This window comes from Mirounga leonina, unplaced genomic scaffold, assembly GCF_011800145.1.
Source record: "Mirounga leonina isolate KUSES-001 unplaced genomic scaffold, KU_Mleo_1.0 Mir_91, whole genome shotgun sequence".
NCBI lineage: Eukaryota > Metazoa > Chordata > Mammalia > Carnivora > Phocidae > Mirounga > Mirounga leonina.
This window is the reverse complement of record NW_023270839.1, coordinates 49,352,011-49,368,758: the sequence shown is the minus strand read 5'-3', so window position 1 is coordinate 49,368,758 and position 16,748 is coordinate 49,352,011. Positions and strand designations below refer to the sequence as shown.

General features: G+C 36.6%; 1 protein-coding gene across 5 annotated transcripts in view; it reads right to left on the bottom strand.

Moving 5' to 3' along the window:
* The window catches only part of PEAK1 (pseudopodium enriched atypical kinase 1), a 321,626-nt gene that overhangs the window by 100,859 nt on the left and 204,019 nt on the right, over positions 1-16,748 (bottom strand). Inside the window, exon 7 of one of the 5 annotated variants that reach the window (XM_034993980.1) lies at positions 517-683. The exons of the other annotated variants lie outside the window; for them this stretch is intronic. The gene's annotated coding sequence lies outside the window, so the exon portion shown is untranslated. The remainder of the gene's footprint in view (positions 1-516; positions 684-16,748) is intronic. 5 annotated transcript variants of the gene reach the window in all.

Below are 16,748 nucleotides of genomic sequence, written 5' to 3'. Positions count from 1 at the left end.
AGGAACAAAAAGACAAAAATGGAGGGTGAAAGAGAAAGAAAGAATCCAAAATAAAAGGTAGGAGAACAATCAAGACAACTGAGAGGAAGAACAAAAAAACAAAAAGAGAGAAAGCCCAATATATGAGCAGATACATTTAGAAAAAGGACAACTCTTCTTTCATTTTCTCCTCTCTTGACTTCCTTTGTTCTAATTGACTTCAGGCTGATGTATGTACCCTCAGATGCATGCTGAATTCCAATGAAGTCCTCCTACACGTATACTTTATACCAACACAATCCAGTTAAAAGGATTTTAATTGGTGTGCACCATTCCCTGCAATTTCAACATTTTAAAAATGAATAGTCTCACTAAGTACCAGATGGTGACATGTACTAATTAATCAGGCCTATTCAATGAATGAGCATATTAAAATGAATGTACCTATTAGACATGTGTTGCGGAAGCCCCATCCCAAGGAAGCCTCCCCTTAAATGAGTGCCCACGGAAGGTGCAGATTTACTGTGCAATACTCACAAGTTTCTCCCACAATTGTCTGCAGCAGCAATACCATCATTCTTGCATCTCCCTCCAGATCAGCCGGTATTTCATGCTAATAAGCAGCCCATACGCCTTGCTATTTCTCTGTAATCTGTCTAACTTTCATAAGCAAGAGCCAGCTGAACTCTGGGTCTACCATTTTCCTACCAAAGAGAAGATTATACAAACTTCAAGGTTATTTGTTAAATGGACAACAGGTGAGGGGCAATGATCACATGAAGCTCCTGATCCAACTCCCTTCCTCCCCAATTTGTCTGTCAGGCAGTGAAAGCCTTAGCATTGCTAGCTCAGGGAATAAGACATTGCAAATGGAAATCCTGCATGACAGGTTGCCATGCTCTGATTTTCTTCAAATATTGTGGGCATTGGAGAAAAAGGTATAATCTACTGGTAGGTCTTAAAATACTACTAGGTATGCTTTTTGAAAGAGAAAGAAATCCTAGAAGCTATTTGTTTTCTTAGCTCCTCATACTCATCACTTCTCTATTTTATATTACCTTGAATCACCACAATTCCAAATGTATTCTAATACTATAGAATTCCCCAAATCTCTCTAGAGTTATTGACAAAGACTGGTTTCTGATTTGTCAATGGCACTGAAAACTGAGCAAGTGATGAGGTAAGGAAGGGAAGAAGCAGCAAGGTACAGATAAAACAGATAAAACAGACCATGGAGAAGAAGGGAGTGTTGTGAGACATGGATGTTATCTGGCACAAAGCAGGCACTGACAAATGTTAGTTCCCTCTCTGAGATAATAACAAATGGTAGGGAAAATTTTTGTTTGCTCACTAAAAAAATCAACCTAAAGGGAAACCTAAGAGAAGTCTAAATATGGTTATCCTTGGAGAAGTTAGAGATTATAGTAGAAAATGATGCTTGTTTATGATGCATGGCAATGGTTATTGCTTAAAATCAATAAAGAATAAAACCCTAAAGAATTCATAGGGGAAGGTAAACCAATAATAGAAATGACAAAATTTGGGCGCCTGGGTGGCTCAGTTGGTTAAGCGACTGCCTTCGGCTCAGGTCATGATCCTGGAATCCTGGGATCGAGTCCCGCATCGGGCTCTCTGCTCGGCAGGGAGTCTGCTTCTCCCTCTGACCCTCCCCCTCTCATGCTCTCTCTCTCTCATTCTCTCTAATAAATAAATAAAATCTTAAAAAAAAAAAGAAATGACAAAATTTTTAGTTACAGACTAGAAAAGCCTCCCTAATGGCAAACACCATTTAAACTATATTACTTTTGAAACAAATAATGCAATATATGTTAAGAAAAAAAAAAAGAAGAAGAAGAAGGTAGCGAGAGGGGAAGAATGAAGCGGGGGAAATTGGAGGGGTAGACGAACCATGAGAGACGATGGACTCTGAAAAACAAACAGGGTTCTAGAGGGGAGGGGGGTGGGAGGATGGGTTAGCCTGGTGGTGGGTATTGAGGAGGGCACATTCTGCATGGAGCACTGGGTGTTATGCACAAACAATGAATCATGGAACACTTCATCTAAAATTAATGATGTAATGTATGGGGATTAACATAAGAATAAAAAAAATCAGGAAAAGATGTGTTATATCCTCAAAAAAAAAATAAACTATATTACTTTCTCTGGGCTCTTGCCTAAAAATGAGAGGTAGAATTAATTATTCAAGCAAATTTAATTAATATGGACATAATTAAAAGTCAAAAATAAGAAATTTTCATCAAGAGGTTTCTGTGCAATGATTCAATAGTTTTTTGAAATTTTCTATTACTTTAACAATTTCTGGTAGATTTCTATTATTTTTCAAATTTTGGTTCTGCTTCTATCCACCACCACCCTTAAATAAGAAAATATTTTGGTAGGGTGTTCAGCAGACAAACGGGTTCTTCTAAGAGTCCTGTGTTCTGAGATAAGACAAAACTCAAGAAGACAAGATATCAAAACCAACCACAATTCCCAGCCCATACACTTAAAAGGAACCATGTTAGAAAAACCGGAACCCTGCCTGACTGAGAGAAAGCACTGATTTATACCAACGTAAGCAGACTTAAGACAACTCTTGGACTACTCTGAAAAATAATTTATTATTAAATTATGAAGAACACAACTGGTCAATAACCTACAAATCTAGGCAAAAAGAAAACACAATGCTTCTTGAACATATAGGATGTGACTAGCTTAATGTGAAACTATGAAAAAGGGCACAGCACCCACTTTTATTTTATAGGTAGTTCTATCTAGAAGGCTGAATTAATATTAAAGCAAGCTTCATTTGGAACAATATCAGAGTGTAAAATAAATACCAAGTTTGAAGGCAGATGAATCAGACACACAAAAGGAGACATACAAAGGGAGCCAGTAGGGTCTAAGTATGACATCTAACACAGTCAGAGTTGGGGATTCTACTGCTTCTGTCTTCAAGCTACAACTCTGAATTAGTCATTTATGCCTCTAGCTACATGGCATCCTGCATCTCAGGTGCCTAGAATTCCTTGGAAAGGGGCCATGAATATATTTATATAAAAACAGACTCTGAATTAGCTTTTCCCAGATGATATGCCAGAAATAATGAAAAGACAATATTTAGAATATGCTAGATGTCATGAAGTATTCTCACCACGAGAAAGAGCCTTTGATTGATGAATGGGGGGAAGACTGATTAATTTCTTCATGAAACACAGATAATGTATAGAAATGGGGAAAGAATGGTATTTACACACAAAAGCTTATCAATTTATACAATAAAATCTAAGGCTAATATATAGGTCTTTATGTTGAAAAGACTACTGTAAAACTTCTTTTTAAGAATCTGTTCCCTATTGGGGCACCTGCCTGGCTTAATTGGTAGACCATGTGATTCTTAATCTCAGAGTCATGAGTGCAAACCCCATATTGGGCATAGAGTTTACTCAAAAAAAAAAAAAAAAAAAAGAAAAGAAAAGAAAAAGAAAAAGAAACTAACATTTGTTGAGGTACTACAGTCACTGTGCTGGAAACTTTATATAATATCACCTCATTCAATCCTCCTAGCCATCATATTGGTAGGTATCATCTCCAATTTACAGATGAGGAAACTGATGCTCAATGGTATAAAATTAGGAAGTAGTGTTCATATTAGATCTCAGGCCTGACTCCAAACCCTATGCTTCTCAAAAGTAATGGCATTTGTAATGGCAAAGATAATATATTTTGCCCCAGAGGTGAGTTATTGTAAAGTATATTTCTACATGTCATAACTGTCTAAAGTTGATTTGCTGGAAAAGTACAAAGAAACAAGAAACTTAACCATTTCAATAATAAGCAGAACATTATATAAATGAATTCAGTAAAGTTGTAGGATATAAAATTAACATACAGAAATCAGTTGTGTTTCTATACACTAATAACAAAAGAGCAGAATGAGAAATTAAGAAAATAATCCCATTTGGGGCGCCTGGGTGGCTCAGTTGGTTAAGCGACTGCCTTCAGCTCAGGTCATGATCCTGGAGTCCCTGGATCGAGTCCTGCATCGGGCTCCCTGCTCGGCAGGGAGTCTGCTTCTCCCTCTGACCCTCCTGACCCTCCCCCCTCTCGTGTGCTCTCTCTCTCTCAAATAAATAAATAAAAAATCTTTAAAAAAAAAAAAGAAAATAATCCCATTTATAACTGCATTAAAAAGAATAAAATACCTAGGAATAAACTTAACTAAGAAGGTGAAAGATCTGTACCTGAAGACTCTAAAACATTGATGAAAGAAATTAAAGATGACACAAATGGAAAGACATTCCATGCTCATGGATTGGAAGAATCAATATCCTTAAAATGTCCATACTCCCCAAAGCAACCTACAGATTCAGTGCAATCTCTATCAAAGTACCAACAGCATTTTTCACAGAACCAGAACAAATAATACTAAAATTTGTGTGGAACCACAAAAGACCTGGAATAGCCAAGCAATCTTGAGAAAGAACAAAAAAACTGGAGGTATCACAATCCCAGATTTCAAGATCACTACAAAGCTGTAGTCATCAAAACAGTATGGTGCTGTTTTGCACAGAAACAGACATCCAGATCAATGGAACAGAAGAGCGCCCAGAAATAAACCCATGCTTATATGGTCAATTAATTTACGACAAAGGAGGCAAACAAAACAAAACAAAAACAAAAACAATAGGGAAGAGAGTCTCTTTAATAAACAATGCTGAGAAAACTGGGCAGCTACATACAAAAGAATGAAACTGGACCACTTTCTTATACTATACACAAAAATAAACTCAAAATGGATTAAAGACCCAAATGTAAGACATGAAACCATGAAACTAAAAGAAAACATAGGCAGTAATTTCTTTGACATTGGCCTTAGCAACATTTTTCTAGGTATGTCTCCTCATTAACAAGCAGAATGATGTGAATTACATTTGATTCTATTGTAAGATCTGTTAACATTAAAGTTTCTAGCAGGTGTGTTATTTTTCTGGTTTATATTTTATCTTCTAACTGACCAGTCAGTTTGAAATGAGCAGATTCTAAAATGAAGAAACAAAACCACCCATTTACTCAATGTGGTTTTCAAACTATAAAAAGTGAAGCTACTATGCCATATTCACATCAGATAAAAGTTGTTTTTTAGAGTAGGGCTTCTTAAACTTTAATGTGCTTACAAAGTACCTGGGTATCTTGTAAAAGTGCTGATTCAGTAGGTCTGGAGCCACAAACCATTCTTGAGGAGTGGGCTTTAGAATATATACAAAGATGGGGATGATAAAAATCTGGGAAATAGGATACGAAGAAATCATTTCTATTGTTCCCTGGATATGTGGCTAAAGGACAATACCATGAAGTTTTATTCTTGTACTTTATAGCACAATCTATGGACTTAAAATCAAGAGCATAAACCACAAGAGCAAACACAGTTTTGCTGAAGAAGCTGGAGAACTGACACTATCCATCTTTAAGACTAACTATAAAGCTATTAATAATTAAGACAGTATGGTATTAGTGAAAAAACAGACAAATAAATCAGTGAAACACAAGAGAGAGACCAATAATAGATCCATACAAATACAGTCAACTGATTTTTGACAAAGAAACAAAGGCAATTCAATGAAGAAAGGTAGTCTTTGCCACAAAAAATACTGAAACAACTAGAAATCTACATATATATATATATATGAAAGAATCTAGACAAAGACCTTATACCCTTCACAAAAATTAACTCAAAATGGAATATAAGACCTAAAGATAAAATGCAACACCATAGAATTCCTAGAAGATAATCTAAAAAAAAATCTAGATGGCCTTGGGTTTAATGATGACTTTTAAGATACTACACTAAAGGCACAATCCATCAAAGAAAGAATTGATAAGTTGGACTTCATTAAAATTAAAAACTTCTGCTCAGCAAAATGCAATGTCAAGCAAATGAGAAGACAAGCCACAACGTGGAAGAAAATATTTGCAAAAGATATATCTGAAAAAGAACTGCTACCCAAAAATATAAAGAACTCTTAAACGCAGCAAGAAAACAAACAACACAACAAAAAAATGGGCAAAAGATCTGAGGAGATAGCTCACCAAATATATATAGATAGCAAACAAGCACATGAAAAGATGGTCAACATTTGATGATGAGAAATCTTGCCCCTTTGTATTTACCCAAAGGGGTTGAAAATGTATGCCTATACAAAACCTGCACACAAATGTGTATAGCAGCTTTATTCATAATCATTAAAACTTGGAAACAATCAAGATATCCTTCAATAGGTGACTGGATAAACTGTGGTATATCCATAAAATGGAATACTATTCAGTGATAAAAAGAAATGAGCTATCAAGCTATGAAAACATGTAAGAACCATAAATACACATTACAAATTGAAAGAAGCCAACCTGAAAAGGCTATATACTATGTGATTCCAACTATATGACATTCTAGAAAGGGCAAAACTATGGAGACAGGAAAAAGATCAGTGGTTTCCAAGGATTTACAGGGTGGGAGGTATATGAATAGGTGGAGCCCAGGGAATTTTAGGGCAGTGGAGCTGTTCTGTATGTTAGTATGATGGTGGCTACACATTGTTCTACATTTGTTAAAATCCAAAGACTGCATAACATAAAGAATGAACCCTAATGTAGATAGTGGATTTGGTTGATAATGATGTGTCCATGTTAGTTTACTGATTGTAATGAATGTACTACATTTGTGTGGGATGTTGATGGTGTGGGAGGCTGTGTATGTGTGTGGAGAGCTGATATATGGGTAATCTCTATACCTTCCACTTAATTTTGCTGTGAACCTAAAACTGCTTTAAAAAATAAAGTCGATTACTTAAAAATAAAATCAAGAGCATATATACCTCTAATGCTTAAAAAGAATTAATGGTTAACTATAAGCATGGAAAATTTCCGCAGTTAAGTTAGTGTAATAGTAAGATAATTTGAGTTTATATAAGAAAGCACATTAGTTGTTTTTTTTTTTATTTGAAAATTTAAAAAAGGGGATTTTTGTTTTCCAAAAGGGTATTGTCCGATTGACTGACTAGGCAGAGGGGAGTTCTTATCTACAACGGGGAGCCCAGGGGTCAAGCTGTGGGTGCCAGAGGATAAGGTACAGGGACAACAGTGGGTTTCTAATTTTCCATTTCCAGTTATATTTTCAAGTTTCCTTTCAGGACTCTCAGAGTGCTCCTCCTCAGCTCCAGGCTCAGTGTGGGCCTGGGACCAGGTCAAGCCGAAACTGGATCTGTACTACTCTGAAGTAAGACACAAGGCTCTGAGTGCAGTTCTTGCCCCTGAGACTTTTAAACAGAATTAGTGAAAAAATCCAACATAAAGAAACTCTTCTATACATCTGCCTACCAACTTCAATCTATTGCTTTTTATCATTATAGCTCCTGTTTACTAGGCTAATACTACTACTATGTAAATCATATTTCTAATTCATACAATAAACTTGAGGGGCAGCAATTATCATTTTAATGAATAAGGATGTGGGGGATTGAAGAGATCAAGTTTCCTGCCCAGTTCCATACAGCTCTGAAGTAGTAAGCCTTGAACCCAGCCCTGACTCACTTCAAAATCCCACTTAATCCTACTAAATCATACTGTTTCTATACCCCTTGATAACCACCACATGCCCCTCTTTGCTGTGGGTGGAACCCTTCTCTAGTTTCTGATCTCAGCACATCCCATTCCACTCTGTACTTGGCTACTCCCTTGGTTAGAACCACCAGTAGCTCTGGGAAAATGACATCCCCAGTCTAGTATTGTTTCCATGGGACTCACATTGGCCAGGCCAGTAGCTTCCTCTCAGGGTGAAAAATATTAGTCATTGTTAACTATTGTGCTCATCCCTCCTTCCACTCTTTTCAGTTTAACTGTTTGCATTAACTAGAAGATCTATGAATTTTAGACAATGTAGTACAGAGGTAAAAAACTTTACTTCCTGCCCAAGGAGAAAAGCTGGAAAAATTACTTTAAAATCAAACACTGTTTAGAATAACAGAACAAATAAAACAATAAAAATGATGGATTATGGAACAGTTAAAGTCTAATATGTGAAATGTGTGTGGAAATACCAGGTTTGGTAAGACAGAAACATCTAACTAGGGGCGCAAGGGTGGCTCAGTCGGTTAAGTGTCTGCCTTCGGCTCGGGTCATGATCCCAGGGTTCTGAGATTGAGTCCTGCATCGGGCTCCCTGCTCAGTGGGGAGCCTGCTTCTCCCTCTCCTGTTCCCCCTGCTTGTGCTCTCTCTCTGTCAAATAAATAAATAAATAAAGTCTTAAAAAAAAGTCTAACTGTGAGAACTAACCTATTGATGAAAAACTGAAGAAATGGACTAAGAGTCAAGTTATGTGTCCTTTAACACCTCCTTACTACTTCATATAGCAACTATAAAACAGATTTTATAAAGGGGTGCTTTTAATTGTTATTCGTTTTTGAAGGATCCTCTCCTCTCCATTGCTGCTATTTTGGAAAGAAAGTAAAGAGTTAAGTATCTACAGACTAGGGAAGTAAATTCACAGTACAGATTCAACTACTTACTCACTAGCATAATAGAAAGACAGGAAATACATGTTGAAAAAAGTTCTATAAATAGAAAATAAATTGAAACTGGATCTTTAAAAAAAGTCCATTCTAAGATAACTCTTTTATCTCTCTCTTTTTAATGTAAAATATACCCTCAAACATTCCATATACGCTCAACCACTGAGTCTAAACCCTAGTGAAGAGAGATATTCAAGGTACCTGATTAAAGTCAAAACTCTGCATCCATTGTATCCTTAGCTTATTTCTTTATCCTTCAGAAAAAGATTTTTTTTTTTTAAACCAGAAATTATCAAACAAGCTAACAGATGGCAAGAGCATTGAATCAAGTCTAATTTGGGTTGAATTCAAGTTTGATTATCTGGAGACATGAAAGCCATTTACCCATATTAGCATCAAATGCCTAATACTGATAAAAATGTGATGGAAGTATGATCCAATAGAAAGCTTTCTGGACTGGGAATTAAAAGAGCATCCCACCCCACCCCACCCTAGCTAACTAGTTAAAAAACTGGCAAAGTCACAGATTCCTTCCACCTCAGAATCCTTTATCTGTCCAATGAGATGACAATAAGTCCTCCTTTCTACGAGATGCTGTGGATAAAATGGAATCTTAAAAAAAAAAATTCTCCTTTACTGGGTGTGAAAGTAGAATAATGGACCCACAAATACATCCATATCTATATCCCCAGAACCTGTGAAAATGTTACCTTATATAGCAAAAGAGGCTTTTCAGATGTGATTAAATTAGAATCCTAAAAGAGATTATCCAGGATTATCTGGGTGGGCTCAAAGTATTACCAAGGGTCCTTAAAAGTGAAGGAGGGAGGTATGAGGGTCAGAATCTGAGTGATGTGATAAGAAAAAGCCTGACCAGCCATTGTTGACTTTGAAGATGGAAATGGGTCCTAAGGCAAGGACTGTGGGCAGCCTCTAGAAGCTGGAAAAGGCAAGCAAAAGAATTCTCCCTTAGAGCCTTCAGAAGGAATGCAGCCCTGCCAAAACCTTAATTCTAGCCCAGTGAGACTAATTTCAGATTTCTGACCTCCAGAAATGTAAGACAGTAAATCTATGCTGGTTTTTTTTTTTTAAGATTTTATTTATTTATTTGACAGAGAGAGAGAGAAATAGCGAGAGCAGGAACACAAGCAGGGGGAGTGGGAGAGGGAGAAGTAGGCTTCCCGCGGAGCAGGGAGCCCAATGCGGGGCTCAATCCCAGAACCCTGGGATCATGACCTGAGCCGAAGGCAGACGCTTAACGACTGAGCCACCCAGGCGCCCCAATCTATGCTGTTTTAAACAACTAAGTCTGTTGTTTCTTACAATAGCAATAGGAGACTAATACACTGGGTTCGATCTCAGCTTTTGACACTTACCCTGGCTTTGTGTCCTTAAACCAGTCACTTATGTTCTTGAACTTTAGTTTCCTTATCTGTAAAATGGGGATTAAAATAAGCAACTATAGGTTGTTATAGATATCAAATAGGTTAAGTGCTGAGTGCTATTAAGTGATTTTTAAAAAGCTACCACCTACACTACACTAGAGCAATAAATTGCAATTATTTTTACACCTACACTACACTAGAGCAATAAATTGCAATTATTTTTACAAAACCTACAGGCAACTCATAGTTTTGTGCATTAAAGCTTCCAGCTATCACTAAATTTATTGGTAATATATTGATGTGGAGGTCATTGGTTTGTTCCCATGGACTGCAAGGCTGAAGTTCTTTTAGATCTCAAAGTTCCCAAAGGGAAGAAGCAATATGTATGTAATTTGTTTTAAACCCAGTTTCTATATCCAGTGTAAAGTCAACACTCTGTATTGATTTCACCCTTAGGTTATTTCTTTATCCTTCAGGAAAAGGGGACTTTTATACCAGAAAACTTTTTTTTAGTATTTAAAACTTAAAGATAGGGCGCCTGGGTGGCTCAGTTGGGTAAGCAACTGTCTTCGGCTCAGGTCATGATCCTGGGGTCCTGGCATTGAGCTCTGCATCAGGCTTCCTGCTCAGCGGGGAGCCTGCTTCTCCCTCTGACCCTCCCCCCTTTCATGCTCTCTCTCTCTCATTCTCTCTCTCATATAGTAAATAAAATCTTTTTAAAAAATAAATAAAACTTTAAGATAGGAAAATTTAAGATAGGAAGACAGATCACTATAGTCCCACCTCTTTATTTTACTACTAAAAAGAGTAATGCACAAGGAAGTTAACTGATTTGTTTCATCATCAATATGCAGCCAGTTCACATCAGAGATGGATTACCTGGGTTTTCTACCTCCAAATCTGTGCTATTTTGTTAGAGTAGGGATCAGCAATATGGCCCATGGGTCACATCTAGATAGCCAACTGTCGTTTTGTAAATAAAGTTTTATTGGACACAGGAACACCCATCATTTGCATATTGTCTACAGCTGCTTTCTTTTTACAAAGGCACAAATGAATAGGTGCAATAGACTGGCCTACAAAGCTTAACCTACTTATGATCTTGTCCATGTACAGAAAGTTTGCTGACCCCAGTGTTTCAGTGCAATGCCTCTTCAGGCATGGAAGCTTAATTTATCTTATAAAATGTTTCAAAACAACAGATTTTTAAATGATCTTTCAGCAAAGTTTTAAGAATGTTACATAAAGGGCGCCTGGGTGGCTCAGTTGGTTAAGCGACTGCTTTCGGCTCAGGTCATGGTCCCAGGGTCCTGGAATCGAGTCCCGCATCGGGCTCCCCGCTCGGTGAGGAGCCTGCTTCTCCCTCTGACCCTCCCCCCTCTCATGTACTCTCTCTCAAATAAATAAATGAATCTTTAAAAAAAAAAAAAAGAATGTTACATAAATAAAGGAATACTATGTCTTAAAGTAGCATACAACATTAAATACAGATGAAATTCTGTATAGGGCAGGTTCTATGGCTCCACGAAGACATCACAGGGGTGAATTCAATTTTGGCTAAATTATGTTGATTTAGGAACAGCAAAATTACTATCTCAGCATACAAATACTAGGCAAAATAGTATAATGACTTACTATTCCTGTGACCATTATCAATAGGAACTACTATAAACATGTCGATAATAATGCATATAAAAAATTGATAATTATTAAAAATAATATAAAACAGTTTCCTTTATAAAGCATTTCTTCATTAATATTGAGTACCTCATCCTGGTGAGATTATACACCTTTTACAAGACTCATTTTTTTTTTTTAAATGAGGGTTAGAAATTTTTTTTATTCATTTTATTTTTACGTGCGAGGCGGGGGTGGGGGTGGGCAGAGGGAGAAGGAGAGAGAGAGAATCTTAAGCAGGCTCCATACTCAGTACAGAGCCAGATGAAGGACTCGATCTCACGATCCTGAGATCATTACCTAAGCCGAAATCAAGAGTTGGTCAACCAACTGAGACACCCAGGCGCCCCAAGACTAATATTTTTTATGATCAAGTATGGGGAAAGGAACTAATAATTATTGGGTGTGAAAAACTGGCAGGAACTAAAATACATAACCACTGAATTTAAAAAATAAACAAAGAATTCTCTTCCATTTTCACAGCTGCAGAAATAGACTTAGGGAAAGTGAACATCCCTCTATTACACCATAATAGGTATTGGGTAGCTGAGCTGGGACTTTAGGTCAGGCTTCTCAGTCTCTAAAATTCTCTTTTTGTTACTTTTCCTACATTTTATAACATTTTCAGATTCAATGATTTCTTTTGCATATTTCATATAGAACTGTGTGTCTCCACACACACCTCTACTTCCAAACACAGGATCAGGAGACCTGAGGCTATTATCTTAATACTGAATGCATTGATAAGGAACGTGTGTTAGAGGCCACCAGTTTTAACTGCATAAAGTGAAATTTAAAGAATACATTTTATTTAAGATTATTTATTTATTTGAGAGAGAGCGAGCCAGAGAGCAGGAGTGGGGGGAGGGGCAGAGGGAGAAGCAGACCCCCCCGCTGAGCGGAACTCTGGGATCATGGCCCAAGCCAAAGGCAGATGCTTAATCGACTGAGCCACCCGGGTGCCCCAAGAATACATTTTATTTTTTAAGGAAGATTTATTTATTTTAGAGAGAGTGGGTGCGTGCCCACATGTGCAAGCGGGGGGGGGGAGGGGGCAGAGGGAGAGGGAGAGAATCTCCAGCAGACTCCTCCCTGAGGAAGCAACTTGCTACAAAGTTACATGAAAGGTCAGCACCTCCACCAGGATTCTCCTTGTTACTTTAAATCAGTTTTATTGAAGTACAATTTATACACAGTAAAATATACCATGCGAAGTGTTCAGTTCACTAAGATATAACAATATGCGTCTGTGTAACCACATCTGTGTATCTGTCAAGATGTAGAACGTTCTCGTCATCCCCAAACAGGGTGCTTCTTAGGCCCTCTCTGTAGTGTTTCAAGTCACAGCCTGTGGCCCACTCCCCCAGCGGGTTGTCTAGCTGCACACTCCCATCCCCAGGCAGAAAGAGGAAAAGCCCCAGGCCTTCATCTTAGTCCTGGATGCGGTCTCGCTTTTAAAAGCACTGATTCTGGGGCGCCTGGGTGGCTCAGTCGTTAAGCGTCTGCCTTTGGCTCAGGTCATGATCCCAGGGTCCTGGGATCGAGCCCTGCATCGGGCTCCCTGCTCGGCGGGAAGCCTGCTTCTCCCTCTCCCACTCCCCCCTGCTTGTGTTCCTTGGGTCTCTCTGTCAAATAAATAAATAAAATCTTAAATAAAAAATAATGAAAGAAAAAAAAAAAAAGAACTGTGTGTCTCAGCTGACTACATGTTCAAGAATGTTGGATTCAAAGCTCTTTCTGAGAAAATTAAAAATTGGCCTGCCTTCAGGTACTTTCCATGGGGAAGTGGAGTAGCCCTAAGTTTGGACAAAAAGATAAATCAGGCTCCTAAGCTTTTTATAAATGTCAATTTTGCCATTTATACAATTCTGTCACCTAAAGTATGTGGATTTTCCCTGGACTCAACAATACAGTATACAGGCATTTCCAAGACTCATGAAAGAATTTGATTAAAAACTGATTAAATCCAGTTTATACTAAAAGTCTGCTTGCTGCTATTTGACAGAAGCCAAACAGGATATTTTAGTTACCTGCTCCCTTCAGTAAACTCTAAACTTATGTGTAGATCATCAAGCACCAGGGCAATGTTATCCCAAAAGTCCTGTGAAAAGGTCACCAATGAATTCAAATTTAATGTTACACATCTGACTTTTTATAGAAAATAATATGAGCAACATCTAATCAGAGAACATTTCTAGCTCTTTTACAAAGCCTCAGACTGAGTTATTTGAGTTGTCCCAATGTCCCTTCATGTAGATCTCTAAGAGTTTATTTTTTTTTTTCTCCAAGAGTTTAGTGCTAGCAAAAATAATTTTTTTCATTTATCAGCCATGAGAAACTTTTTAAAGGGACACATAAACTTGGAGTCTGGGGTGGGGGAGGAATTCATTTGTTGCTTAAAGGAAGTTGTGAGAGATCACAATTCCCTATGCTGAATGCATTTCCAAAGTAGTACATTTGTGGACAGAAAAAAACTGAAATCCAATTAACTGGAACCCTTCATTAAATGGAATGATGTTCTATCCACTGCTTTCGAGAGAAAGAAATAACAAGATATGCAAAAATTAGACTTTGGAGGATCCAAGATAAAATTAGAAATAATCCTGTCCCTAAAGAATTAGCCTAGCAGGGGAGTTGAAAATATAAAACAACAAAATGAAAATAGCACCCTAAGATTTACAGATAGAGTTCTGGGAGTTCAAGAAGTGAAACACTGCTTCCAACAGAAAGAATAAAGGAAGTTTTTATAAATAGGTGGCATAAACCTAGGCTTAAAGGATGAATAGGATTTATTTTTCTTTCTTCTTAAGGGCATTATTTACAGCAATAAAATCCACCAATTTTAAATGTAGAGTATGATCATTTTGTTAATTGCATTTTTGTTAATTTTGTAGTGTTACCACTACAACAATGAAGATACAGACCAATTCTATCACTCAAAAAAGTTCCCTGTCCTACTTTGCACTTGATTCTCTCCCCCCAACTCCTGGCCCCCAAAATTTGCTTTCAGTCACTATAGATATTTCTTTTCTAGAATTTCACATAAATGGTATCATATAGTACATGCTACAGTTGACACTTGAACAACAGGGGTTAGGGGAGCCAATCCCCCATGCAGTAAAAAATCTGCATATAACCCTGGACTCCCCGAAACTTGACTACTAATAGCCTACTGTTGACCAGAAGTCTTACCAATAATATAAACAACACATATTTTGTATGTTACATATATTAAATTTTGTATTTTTCTTACAAATAAGCTAGAGAAAACGTTATTAAGAAAATCATAAGGAAAATAAAATATATTTACTATATAGTACTATATAGTATTATACTGTATTTATTGTAAAACACCTGCATGTAAGTGGACCTGTGCAGTTCATCCTGTGTTGTTTAAGGGTCAACCTTGTATTTATATTTGACTTCTCTCACTTAGCATATTGTTTTGGAGATGAATTTTTTCAAGTTGTTCTGTATATTACTATTTGGTTCCTTTTTATTGCAAGTAGGATTCCATGGAATGGATATAAGACAATTTGTTTATTCACTCACCAGTTTTTGTTTATTACGAATAATGCTCTTATAAACATTTGAACACATTTTTGGGTGGGCATATGTTTCCCTTTTGCTTGTGTCAATACCTTAAAGTGAATTGCTAGGTCAAATTGTGAATGTATGTTTAACTTTATATGGTACTGCCATACTGTTTTTAAAAATGGTTATACCGGGTGCCTGGGTGGCTCAGTTGGTTAAGTGACTGCCTTCGGCTCAGGTCATGATCCTGGAGTCCCTGGATCGAGTCCCGCATCGGGCTCCCTGCTCGGCAGGGAGTCTGCTTCGTCCTCTGACCCTATCCCCTCTCATGTGTTCTCTCTCTCTCATTCTCTCTCTCTCAAATAAATAAACAAAATCTTTAAAAAAAAAATGGTTATACCAATTTGCATTCCCACTAGCTGTGTATGAGAGTTCCAACTGCTCTACAACCTCATCAACATTTGGCATTATTGATCTTTTTCTATTAAATGTGCATTTGTCAGACAACAAGTGATGATCTCTCCATGGGCTTAATAACCATTCATAAATCTACTGTGAAGTGTGTGTTCCGATCATTTGTCTATTTTAAAATTGAGTTGTCTTGAGTTGTAAAAGTTCTTTATGTATGCTGGATATAAGCCCTTTATCAAATATATGTTTTACAAAAATTTTCTTGTAGTCTTTGGTTTGCTTGTTTTAAGCATCTTACAAAAGCAAGTTTCTAATTCTGATAAAGTACATTTTATCAATATTTTCCTTTAGTTTATGCTTTTGATGTTCTTTTAAAGAAACATTTGCCTAACCCATGTTACACAGATTTTTCTACTATGGTTTCCTCTAGAAGTTAATTAGCTTTAACTTTTACATTTAGGTTTATGATTTATTTTAAGTCCAATTTTAAGTATGGTTTAACGTGAAGGTTCATTTTAGGCCATACAAATGTCCACTTGTTTTGGCACTATTTCTTGAAAAGACAGTTCTCCAGTGAATTAACTTGGCAATTTTGTTAAAAATCAATTTATCATATGCATGTGGATCTATTTCTGGATTCTTATTCTGTTCCATTGATCTATCATTTTGTCAGTATCAGACTGTCTTGATTACTATAGCGTTATAGTAAATCTTCAAATCAGGTAGTTTAAGTCTTCCAACTTTATATGTTATCAAAATTGTTTTAGCTCCTTTACCACTCTCTATAAATTTTAAAGCCACCTTGTCAATATCTTCAAAAAAGCCTGCAGGAATCTGACTGAAATTACATTGAATTTATAAGTCTATTTGGGGAGGACTGCCATCTTAACAATATTTAATCTTCTGATTCATGAACATAGTATATTGCTTTATTTATTTAGACCTTTATTTTCCCATTGCAATATTTTGCAATTTTTGGGGTAGAGGTCTTTAACATTTTTGGTCAAATTTATCCTAAATATTTTGTTTCCTTATGCTGTTGTAAATGGAATTGTTTTTAAATTTTTATTTTCTAATTGTGTACTGCTAGTACATGGAAAGAAATTGATTTTTGTATATTAACTATGTATACTGCAATTTTGCTAAATTTAATTTTTTAATTTTTAATTAAAAAAATTTTTAATTAACATATAATGTA